The sequence below is a fragment of the Centruroides sculpturatus genome, unplaced genomic scaffold (genome assembly GCF_000671375.1).
Source record: "Centruroides sculpturatus isolate CEXI.00-Female unplaced genomic scaffold, Cexi_2.0 scaffold680, whole genome shotgun sequence".
NCBI classification, from domain to species: Eukaryota; Metazoa; Arthropoda; class Arachnida; order Scorpiones; family Buthidae; genus Centruroides; species Centruroides sculpturatus.
The window spans coordinates 241,797-254,641 of NW_019384843.1; the positions used below are offsets into that span (position 1 = coordinate 241,797).

General features: G+C 32.5%; 1 pseudogene; it reads right to left on the reverse strand.

Moving 5' to 3' along the window:
* Positions 1 to 3,406: 3,406 nt before the first annotated feature.
* LOC111630347 lies at positions 3,407 to 8,555 on the reverse strand (annotated as a pseudogene).
* Between the last annotated feature and the right edge of the window lie 4,290 nt (positions 8,556 to 12,845).

The following is a 12,845-nucleotide window of genomic DNA, read 5'->3' on the forward strand; positions in this document are numbered from 1 at the left end:
CTTAATGACCCCTCTTCAGTTCTTAGTTTTTTTACAGATCTTAGCAAAAGAAATATTATATTTATAAATTATATACTGTAATACATACGTGTTTACGGATAATATTTTCAAAAAATTTCTTTTTACTTACATTAGCAGATTATTAATTAAATACAAATTGAAATTAAAAAATTGGGCCATTGGCTAGATATAGTTATTATAAAATTTGCTTTAAAAAGGTTGCTGTATAAGATAAAAATAAAGTAGATAAGTAAAAAATTAAATAAATAAAATCTTAATTTGATGGGTAGAATTATGAGTTGGATAAGGTTTAAAACAAATTTTTGAATACAACTAATAAATATAAGTAAAAAATTAGGCTTAAACACTTCAAAATAGTTGAAATTAAAAGCTCTTAAAACCATTATAAAATTTTACAAATTACACTGTGTGAGATCAACATAAATACAATACAGTGTATTATAACCAGATGTGTATGCCACAACATTAAAAAAATAATAATAATAATAAAACGTTTTATAACATTTAGATGTAAACTTTTTGGTTTAAAAAAGGAAAATGTAAAGTATAGTTAAAAAATGCACTTTCCAGTAAAATTGCCAATATATTATATAAAAATGTCAAATAATGCTACTCATCATTTTTTTAAAAATATTATTTGTGTTTTAATAATTAGTGTAATTATATAATTAAATAAGTGTTAGAATATTTCCGTTTTCTCGATTGTGGTATGTGGCTGCGGCTAAATAAGCAGTTTGGAAAAGACATGGTGTCAGCTATCTGTATGACCACTGTCTCATTATAGGCGCTCTATTTCTGCTTTTACGTATACGAACTTGTTTATTTAAATTAAAGATGGATTTATTAAACGAACAGTACCTGTTTTCAGTGGTTCATGAACACTTATTGCCGTATTAATGCTGCAATGAAAAGGCCTACCTTTGTATTGATGTATATTGTCTTTATTTTCTTGCTGGGGCACAACCATCATTGATCAGTTGCAACTAGCGAACAATGTTCCCTCTAAGCTGCGCGGCTGTGCGGCCGCGCTCTGCTCAAATTGTTGCCGCGCATGAGAATTTATGTACTGCGCAGGCGAGCATGCACACCGATTTGAATTCTTGTTTACTTATTTCTCACTCTTTCTCACTACATATTATTTATTGTCACTGATTAAATACATTAAATCAGTGACAAAAGATAATATTTCGTATAAATGTATGTTTTAAAATGAATTTTATTTTAATTTTTATAGGAAAAAATGATTATATATATATATATGTATATATAATCTTATTTTCTGAGCATATATATATATGATCAGATTATATATGATTATATATATATATATGCTCAGAAAAATTTTTTGCTTAGAATCTGCTCAGCAAAAATTTTTTTTGCTCAGAGAAGTATATGTTCCGCTCATCTACAAAAAAAAAAAATTAGAGGAAACATTGCTAGCGAAAGGTAGCGTAAATGAAATACGTTACTAATTGTGATGACAATACACCAAACGTGTTTCGAAACAGCGTTAGGGGGCGTTCAACAGTTCCAAAACAGTTGAGTCTGCCATTAGAGAGGTTGCGGCCGAAGTTCAAACGTTAAACTTGTACGGCAAGCAGAAGTACACGTTTGACGTTTGAACTGCAAGTAAAACACGTCGCGCACTGACTCATGGGATATTGTCGAAAAATGGCGAAAACGTTTAACAACGACGTATGTTACTAGCGAAGGTAAATAAACAAATTAAACTATTTTAATGTATTTATAGGATATTTAATAACACTAAATAATTATTTTTAATTAGCATCGTGTCTCCTACCGTACGATAAGACTACCTCATACTTTTGTTGAAGGAAGTAGTGGCTTACGTAAATCCGAAAGTAGCTCGGGAAATTATTTTTAGAAAATTTACAAACGTATTACGTTGTTGATGGTAAAAGATGCTGTGAAAGAACAAACCTACTCCTACAGAATTATGATACGCTATTATAAACAGAAATATATGTAAATTCTATAGGCACTTCACATCATTTGCAAAAAAATTGAATAACTAAATCACTTCTAGATTAAAATCGTCTGTTTCTTTACAATATTATTCGTAAATGCTTAAATAATCATAATTTTAATTAAATACGTCATAATTCTTTGATAAAAGAGTTCTTTGATAAAAAAAATCTTTTACTTTGTAAAAGAAGTACAGTACAGTAATTTATACCTTTTAAATCATTTGTTCACCTAACATTTTTGATTCGACAAACACAGTTCATTTCGTATCAAATTAATTATTAAGATAATATAAAAGTATAGTACATCAGTTATCCATATTACGGCAAAAAAATATTTATTTTGAAAATCATAAAATAAAAGAAATTACAAAATTGGCCAAAATTTATTTAACAAAAAATGTACCCAGACTAATAAAGATAAATTGCCCAAAATTAACATGTTTCAATTGGTATTCTTCCCTTCGTTTATTGTTATCAATAAAAGCATAACAAATTTTCAATTCCAGAACACTCTCCAAATTTACGTGTCGAAAACACTGCTTAATGGATAGGCCTATAATTTTGATTGATTCAGTTATATATTTAGAAATGTGTTTTTTTCTTATTTTCAGAGTTTACATTGTCAATACAAATGTCTGGCTCTATCTTGAAGTGTTCTTCAATTTTTATTTTGTACCTTATAAGTAATAAATCCTGATGAATTTTCTCGTGAATATTAATAGTTTTTTCGAATTGACATTTCCAACATTCATCAAAGCTGGTAAATAATAATGAATTAAAATATTATTATTTAATGTCTATTAAAGTTTTATTTAATATATATATTATTTTTAAGTACATTTTTTTTATTGCTTTCAGGGTTTATTACAAAATATCTTCTAGATTTTACGGTGCATGTTACTTTTATTTCTTAATTGAATACTTTTATTTCATTAAAACTGCTATTCGAATTCCGAAATATCTAAGTTTTTTAAATAATCTATTTTTGTATTTTATCTGAATTAATGTTCAGTTTATTGTGATGTTTTGCTTTAGGTTTATTGGAACAATGCACTAATGTATGTAGTTTTCTTCTGAAATTAAATTTCTTGATTCTGGATTCAACTTTACTAAACCTTGGTTTTGTACAGAAGTGTATTTTTTTTTTTTTTTTTGAATTTACTTTTATTTTTAACTTTAGTGGAATTAATTTTAATTCCACTTTTGCGCAAACAATTCCCCATGGAGAGCAAATCTACGAAAAACAAATTCAGAAATAGTACAAGTTCTCTTACTTTATATAAATAGTTATCAACATTATTTAATAATAATTTTATATAATAAGTTAGTTCGTTTAGTATAATTTTCTCGATTCAATATTTTCTAAGTCACGAAAATGCGAAAGAGACGAATATTTTCTAAGTCTTGAAAATGCGAGAAAGACGAATATTTTCATAGTCTTGAAAATAACTTCTATCAAAAAAAGCTCAAAAAAAGAAACAAAAAAGAAAATCCCAGAAACAATAAACAAACGCATTGCAGGGGCGAATATTTTCTAAGTCCTGGGAATGCCAAGAGAGACGAATATTTTCTAAGACCCAGAAATGCTGAGAAACGATTATTTTCTAAGACCCAGGAATGCTGAGTAAGACGAATATTTTCTAAGACCCAGAAATGCTGAGAGAGACGAATATTTTCTAAGTCCCAGGAATGCTGAGTGAGACGAATATTTTCTAAGTCCCAGGAATGCCGAGTGAGACGAATATTTTCTAAGTCCCAGGAATGNAAAAGAAAATAATAATTATTATTTTAGTGTTGTAAAAAGAAACCATCAAACGAAAAATGAATATTTTACGTCCATATAAGGACATGTCTGTAGAAATTTCTAAGAAAATCGAACTACTCAGATTAAAATAATAGATGAAATTGAGTGCTTAGATCGAACATCTTCGATAGGAATCGAATTGTCAGTCGGTGTTGACTCATCCCACGATCAGGGTTCCGATCTCGTTACAATTCGTAACGAGGAGGGGGACCAATTGGAGAGCGGGGGCAAATCGGCATTGACCTATCGGAATGTTCGATCTGGGACCCAAAGGAAACATAAAAACCGCGCGGAAAAATGATGTGACGTTCTTGGTTCGCAGTGCTCCTCTCCAAGATTCTTGTCATCTGGACGTTCTCCCACGAGAGCTTGTTAGATATTCGGGGGACTTGTCTTCGCCCTCCCGTGCCATCAAGATCGCTAAAGTCCACCTTGTAGCTAGAAGACCTCGGTCCAAATAGTGTTGTGCACCCCGGAGCTGACGTCTTCACGCCACCATCACCAGAAGAAAAACTACCGTCCGAACAGGTAAACTTTTAGTGTTACGAACTTGTTTCTCGACTTTGGATAGGTGTTACGACTTTTTAAGGATTTGTTTTAAGAGAAATTTTTATATTTATTAAACGGTTTACGATGGAGAACCTGTCTCAGTGAGTTTTTCCATTCTCACACGACAGTGCTGACCACTCGATTGACGTGATACTTTCTCCCCAATCGGCAAACCTCACATAAGCGTGGTAGTGAAGACATCAAATCAACAATAAAATCATCAATAATCACAGAGGGTGTATAGGCTTGTCTATATGGTTAATTAACTTCTGCATGATATTTTTCAAATTGTGAAGGTCCCCGAATTGGTGATATCCAAATGTCAGAACTTATCGTATGTGGGATGAAGGAAAGTGAGGCAAATAGCTACAGTGACAAACAAACCCGTTTATTTATACTGTCTTACAATCTAGTGTGTCTTGTCTTCTGGTGGCTCTGGACTGTTCAGTTGTTGGCCCCGGGGCAGTCAGTCGATGCTGCGGGAGGTTGTGACGAAGGGCGATAGCCCGAAGTTCAAACAGGATGATGTCCACTCGTGGAGGCAGGGAACAGTTGACTATAGTTGTTAGCTGGGGAAAGTCTGGACAGTGGTTGACACTATCAGAGACTGGGAGAAGTCTGGAAGAAATCTCTACAGTTAACTTCACTAGGGGAAGCAGGGAAAAGTCGCCCTTTGTCCTTGAGATCCAGGTTTTTAAAAGATTATCTTCCCCGGATCTCTAGCTTTTGATTGGTCGGTTTCCTGCAGATGACAGACCATTTCGGGCTATCACAGATTTAATTCGACACTGTGTTTTATTCCGATCAAGGAAATTAATCGCACCTTGAAACTCCTGCTCGTATTTAATTGTTTCGAATTCTTATAAGTCTGACACATAATATCAGCGCTGCATCTCCTTTTAAGATTATTTAAAAACTTTTTTTTTCTCNGTGTTTTATTCCGATCAAGGAAATTAATCGCACCTTGAAACTCCTGCTCGTATTTAATTGTTTCGAATTCTTATAAGTCTGACACATAATATCAGCGCTGCATCTCCTTTTAAGATTATTTAAAAACTTTGTTTTTCTCTCCATTAATAATTTTATTATTCCCCGATTTTATTTAGGTTTTTCCTCCAATTTTTACAAGCGTTAAAATCAAAGCCCGATCCCTTGATTTGACACTTATGATTTTTTAACACGTGAGCTCGAGTATCGCTCGGGCCTCACAGGACTCCGGCGTATTTAAGAATGTTGCTACAAAACGGGATGCAACATTTTTCCATAGGTACGACCGCGCGTAACAAAAAAAAATCTTTTTCTTTAAATACTTGTTACACACCTTCCGGTACGCAACAAAGAAACGAAATGTACTTTGCGTGCGCGAGATTGGTTTTGCGTTACAAGCATGAGTATCAGGTGTTTCCAGTCGCACCCAGAATAACGCTCTTCAGTGCTTGGGATACACATAAAGTTTATTATATCAAACGGTTTTTCAAGGTATAATCACACGGATAACAAAAAACGGGGTAGGTACAATTAGCCTAATATGATATAGTATAACGTCGTTTATATGTCTTAACAATCGCGCTTATCGAAATAACATTTTAACAACGTAAATTTCGTTTTCGACAAATGATTCTTCTAAAACATGTGACATAATAGCATTATACTTCTTCTTCTTGGTGCCATATCAGATTTCTGACGTCGGCGACACCCTGCGCAGATTAGTAAGTAGTTAATAATACGCCAAGGTGTTACTAGGGAAGGTTAGTACCCAGAGTNGAAAATAGTAGCATACAACAAAGCATACATTAAAATTTTAGACAATCAGAATTATTACACATACAGTACACACACATTGTAAAAATTTAAATAACATTAATTTTGATACTTTTCAGTAGAATTAATTTTTTAATAGCGCTGGTTCATGCTTTAAAGAGTCATAAAATTCCATACAGTTCATTTAAAAGTTGTATTTGATGGAAATACATGCTTCTAATGTGCTTACTTTTAAATGGGTTTTTTCATTCGTCCACATATTATTCACCAATGAAAATATTCGTTTGACAGGGGCATTAGATCCAGGGAGACACAAAGAAAATTCTATGATTTTACAAATGTTTTTGAAAGCAATTTCTTTTGCTGTAAAATGTTCAAAAATCTCAACCCACCTTTGATGGCATGGCTTGTTATTCTGTCGCCATTTGTCGATTTTTTCGTTTGTGACATGTTTTTTTAGATTTTCATTCATTATTTATTGTACAGTTCATATAAATATATATACATTCCGGCCCTGCAAACAGCATTACTGGCAAAAATTCCAATATATATTAGTGAAATATTGAGGCTTGGTTATGAATAAATAATAACCGTTCCTCTGCTAATGTTTCATTGAAAAAGTTTTTCAGAATTGTGGGACATTTTTCCAGATTCAAAAAGTATGATTTTAATGGATTAAATAGTTGTAAAATTCTATCTAAAGCTGGTAAAATAGTTAGCCAGCATGTTTTGCTGTAACCAAGAAGCTTTTTATATTTAACCTCTGTGTCATCAGAGGTTAAATATAAAATCTTTGAGATCATTTATTCATATTGTGTAAATATAGAAATGTGAATAAATTTTTACTAATATCACTTCAATATCTATCAGAAGACAATCTACATCAGTGCTTATGCAATTGTTCAATATGTGGGAAGCACAATTAACTCCTATCAATTTATGTTTACTTGATTATTGCATTTTAAATAAAACATTATTTTTTCCTTTTCTTTGGGAACCACCAAAATTGCTTTTGGTATTGTCAGCACACAAAGCGAGTAATTTATTAGTACTGTAATTTTTTTGACAGTGATTCCTTGACACAGTTTGTTAATATATTTGAAGTTTCTCCAGAAAGATTTTTTTTATTTAACTTTTTTTCTGTGACACCGCAATTGGGTAAAAAATATCTGACCAGAATTGTGCACAATTCAGTATTACCATAATTCGAACAATCCAAATAAATAGTTATATAATTTGTTTTGCTTAAGTCAGTTTTAATTGATTCAAAAGAATATGGTGCGAAAACATTACAAATGATTGCTTCTGTTTTCGTTCTTGCACAAGAATATTTTCCTCAAAACATTTCTTAATTTAGAAGAGCAGTCATTTGATTGAAATGAATAGTTATGTTGTATTGAGTGATAACACCAAGATGCTTCTTTTAGTGCTAAAGCCTTTAGGTTGTCATTGGAATTTTTATTAACGAAAAATGAGTTTTAACGATTTATTTGTTGAAGCCCGGATGTCCGCTTCTTTGTGTTTTGCTGTCTGAATATGTTGTGTAATTGCTGATCTGCCACTATTTGCAATATTAAAGCTGGCTAAACATTTGTTGCATTTGACATCACTATCCGTTATTCCTTTTTTAATAAATGGAAATTCTTCTTGTAATGTCTGATTAAAAATGTATTTACTTTTCGGTGCCATGATAAATGGTCTACAAAATATAAATTAAATAATACCTAAATATGAAAAATTAGAAATAATAGACTAAAAACTCATATGCAGTCCCTGTGTAACTAATTAACGTCGCGTAAAAGTGTAGTAACTAATGCGAGGTCCATGTGTGTACTGTCCAGAGAAAAGAAGTATACTATGAAGAGGAGGGACACTCAACAGTAAAAATGTCACGTGCTCGAGCCCCCGAAGTTTGCCAACAAGTGGCAACGAATGCTCACCAATGCTCCAAGTGTATCATCCAGCAACTAGAGAGTTAAAAAATTATCACAAAAATCCCCATAAGAGTGTCCACCCCCTGGTACTGTCAATGGGCTGTTTTTTGCGACACACTGCACTACCACGCTCTATGTAGCAATGCGCAACATGATGACAACACTGGTCATGATGGCATACACGAAACTAACTTGTTCAATATATTATTAAAAAATATATTTTTAACTTCGCGTTGACTGTACAAAATAAAGAACAAAATGCCTATTTTAGAAAATAAATAAAGTTAAAGGACAGAGCAGTGAAATAAAGGACTGTCCTCTTAAATAAAGGATGTGTGGTCACTATATCTATCCCTGAGAGCTAAAATCTCTCGACAGCCATTGTCTGTAAATTTACAAGGGAGCGCCAGCATCTCCGCCACCTGATCCAGTAGGAAGTTCCTGTTGTCCCTCATCCATCTCCTGCAGGTGGGGCATCTCTGAACCCGTGTCCTGCATTCTGCACATACAACGTGTCCCTCAGAGCATTGATATACGGGGGGGTCTAATGTATTCATAACAAATTGGGCATTGGAAGAAGGTCATCAACGCCAGCTTTGTTGACGAAGGTGGAGGAATAGACTGAGTGACCACAGACATCTCCTGACATTCGATTGATTCTTGTCATTCCATTTTTTTTCCGTAAAAAAAAGAAGAAGAAAAGAAAGGGTTATTCCCTTTCTTTTCTTCTTCTTTTTTTTAGACTATCCAGAATCTTATATTAATTACAATAAGTAATTAATATAAGATTCTGGATAGTCTAAACTTTGGAGGGATTAAGTCCACTGGACGACACGAATATCTCTCAGCTCCTAAGTTATAATCGTCTCGCTTGCATCTGTAAAGTTTCTATCCCGGTGAGGGGTATCAGATTTCCCTCTCGTACAGCTGGAATAAAGGTCTTTTCCACCGATGTGTTGTTTACTGGTAGTTGGTCGGTTTTGCTCGGAATCAAATCAATTCTACCAATTCAGTTGACGTTACTTCAGTTGGTGTTAGAATCAAAGCACGATCTCTCGATTTGACACTTTTATGATATTTTTAATACGTGAGCTCGAGTATCGCTCGGGCCTCACAAATGTACTTCAATATAGATTTGTGTGGATTATCTATGTACATGGGAGAAGCAAACTATCTATATGATAGAAATGTAGATCGTAGTTTATAAATAAAAAAAAATTAAGAACTTACAGTGCGTGATTATTACAAATATTTAGTTGGCTAACCTTACACTTACATATTCATGTAAGTGTAAGGTTAGCCGACTGGGGTGAAAATGTCAGAACAATCGAGCAATCAACACTGTCGTGTGGGAGTAGATAGACTCACTGAGACACAAAAGTTTTTTACGTTTTGCAAAGTTGCGACGTAACACAGCTCGGGGAGCGAATGAAATGTCCACTCAAGAGTCCGACGTTCGGTTGGAAGTTCTTCTTCCGGTCCCTCGATGCTGTACGTTGCGATCGACGGCCCCGGGGCGTGCGGCACAGCTTCGGGCGAAAGTCTCCGGAAAGGACGAATCTGGGCGAAGCACGACATCACGGGAGAGCGACAGTAAGTCCCAGGAGTCAACAAATCTGTCGCTGTTGATCTGCAGGATCGCAAAAATCCTGAAGTGGAACACCAAGAACCAAGAACGTCCTTGATTCGCGCAATTTTATAAGTTTTTCCCTAAAGCCGCCTTTTCATTGGTCTCTCTCTACTCGTCACCTGGAGACAATTCGGAAACGATCGGAGGGCGCGGAAGAGGTCGGTTTCGCGACTAAATACGATTCCTCTTACTCTTTTCTATTGTTTTAATAAAAACTTTCATTGTTCAATCAGGACATTTAATTCTCCCTATTCGTGTCTCTGAAAATGGAGCTCTATTTCTCGATAGAGTGGTCACCTTCGGACCTTCAAAGCGACTTCCTTCTAGTACGGTACCTCACATAAGAAATAATTGAGCAATAAGAAACATGAAAGAAACCAAGGAAAATCAGTTTGGGAGGCTGAATGGAATCTAGTGTCAAAATCTCAAAATAGAAAGTGGAATATACAGTATCTCTAATGAGAAATATATTATATAGAGTAGGGAATACGAAAAATAGATGAAAGAAAGCTGGCTAAGTGCAATTGAAATTGATGCACTGATAAGATTTTACAAAAATGTGCATAAAATAAAAACAAATTTAAAAAATTAAAGAAGTACGCAACATAAAAGAATCTATTATGAATGAAACAAAAAGAAGGCATTTAATATGGTTTGGCTATGTGAGGATACAAATTGCCAAAGATAGCCATAGAACAGAAACCGCAAAAAATTGAAGAACGAGAAATATATGGGAAAATGTATATGAAAAATTATGGTGGATAACATCAAAGAAGAAATATGTATGAGTAGAACAGAAAGATTATCTGAAGATCAGAAGACATTTGATTCTAGAAACTGCTAACATACTGTGTATAATGTATGTATGTTTCTAGAGAAAGAGGGATTTTATTTACAAATAACATTAAATTTATAATATTTATTATTAGTAGTAATTCAAACACAAATTATTATTCTATTTATTTTCAGGCACTTGGCAATTTTTATCATCAAATTTTATTTAGTTGATACGTGTTGATATTATTTACACACGTTTCGGGCATTTATTGCCCCTCCTCAGCCAACTAAAAGCAAAAGTTGATAAGTTACAACACTATAAAATTATAAACAACAAACATATTAGGTATCGTTTTTTTAAAAACATACCTTTTTAATTTACAGGTTATCAAGATATTAAAACCACAAATTTCCATCGCCTATGTTTACTTGTTGTTATGGAATTACAAAAACTTCTTGGCCCTTAACACACTTTAATCTTGCAGTTTTTCTCTGTAATTGTTGTTGTTTTTTTGTTGACCCTTATCCATTTTTTGATGATTGTTGCCGTTTCAGCTTCGGAATTCTTATTCTGGTACTTTGAAACCGTGCTAGTAGTTATTAGTAGTAATTCAAACACAAATTATTATTGTATTTATTTTCAGGCACTTTGCAATTTTTATCATCAAATTTTATTTAGTTGATACGTGTTGATATTATTTACACACGTTTCGGGCATTTATTGCCCCTCCTCAGCCAACTTTTTAATTTACAGGTTATCAAGATATTAAAACCACAAATTTCCATCGCCTATGTTTACTTGTTGTTATGGAATTACAAAAACTTCTTGGCCTTTAACACACTTTAATCTAAGAAACATGAGGTTTTATATTATCTAAAATATTTTAAAAACCTTTTTTATATGGATTTTCTCTTATATATTTACCTGATAACAATACAATGAAGTACATACCTAATTATCCGTTTTTCACTGTTATAAAATTTAAACAATTTTAAATTTTTCTTATACATTTACAATTAATTTTACAACAATACTAAAATTGAGGGAATTGCATGATTTCATCAAAATCATGCAATTCCCTCTTTTTAGAAACTCATTGGGATGACCTCTCCTCCCCCTTTTTCGTTCCCCCAGTTAAGCGTACCACTGGTTACTAGTCATATGACTAGCAGGCTACCTTGTGGCAGTATTATTTCTTATATAAAATATCTTTTTTCTTAAAATGTCTTTTTTTATACAAATTATTTCTTTTCAAGAAAATACCCCATTCTAAAAATCATAAAATATTTCTTTTCAAGAAATTATCTTTTTACATAAATTATCTTTTCTGAATATTATAAGATATTTAGCCAGTTTTCATTAATTTTAATACTTAGATTTTTGTTTATGCATTTTTTGCTTTTGAGAATTTCTACGCTTTCTTTAAACTTTCTACTATATGTTTCTTTTTCTTTGTGGAGTATTTGTATATTATCTTTATCTATTGTACAATCATTCATGGTGCAATGATCATGGAAGGCAGAATTTAGTCTATTGTATNAAACCGTATGTTTCTTAGATTAAAGTGTGTTAAGGGCCAAGAAGTTTTTGTAATTCCATAACAACAAGTAAACATAGGCGATGGAAATTTGTGGTTTTAATATCTTGATAACCTGTAAATTAAAAAGGTATGTTTTTAAAAAACGATACCTAATATGTTTGTTGTTTATAATTTTATAGTGTTGTAACTTATGAACTTTTGTTTTTAGTTGGCTGAGGAGGGGCAATAAATGCCCGAAACGTGTGTAAATAATATCAACACGTATCAACTAAATAAAATTTGATGATAAAAATTGCCAAGTGCCTGAAAATAAATAGAATAATAATTTGTGTTTGAATTACTACTAATAAGTACTAGCACGGTTTCAAAGTACCAACATATTTATTATTATTATTATTATGTTGCGAATGTCATGTTCGGCTAATACTGTTGCCAAGTGCTAAGCCATACTAAAATCAAAGCATATCTACCCAAACAAGTGTAACATTAAGCTGTGTTAATATATGTCAACATCTAGAAACTTCCTGACAATGTGACATGTGTTCAATATTTATTATTATTATTGTCCACCCGGCTACTTAAGAAACCAGTGTCTTGTAATTTGGACCAATAAACTGATCTGATTTTTCCTAAAACTTCTATTTTAGTTATAAACTTATTATGTTAAAGTTGCACTTTAATTTGTATTTGTTTACTCAGTAATGCCACAGAATCATATTCAGATTTAGAAAAGGTTTTAACTCTTACTTAGAAAACAAATTATTAAAATGTTTATAAATATTTAACTTACCTAAAGAGAAGATTTTTTCTTTTACTCTTTTGCTGTTGAAAAAAAAAAAA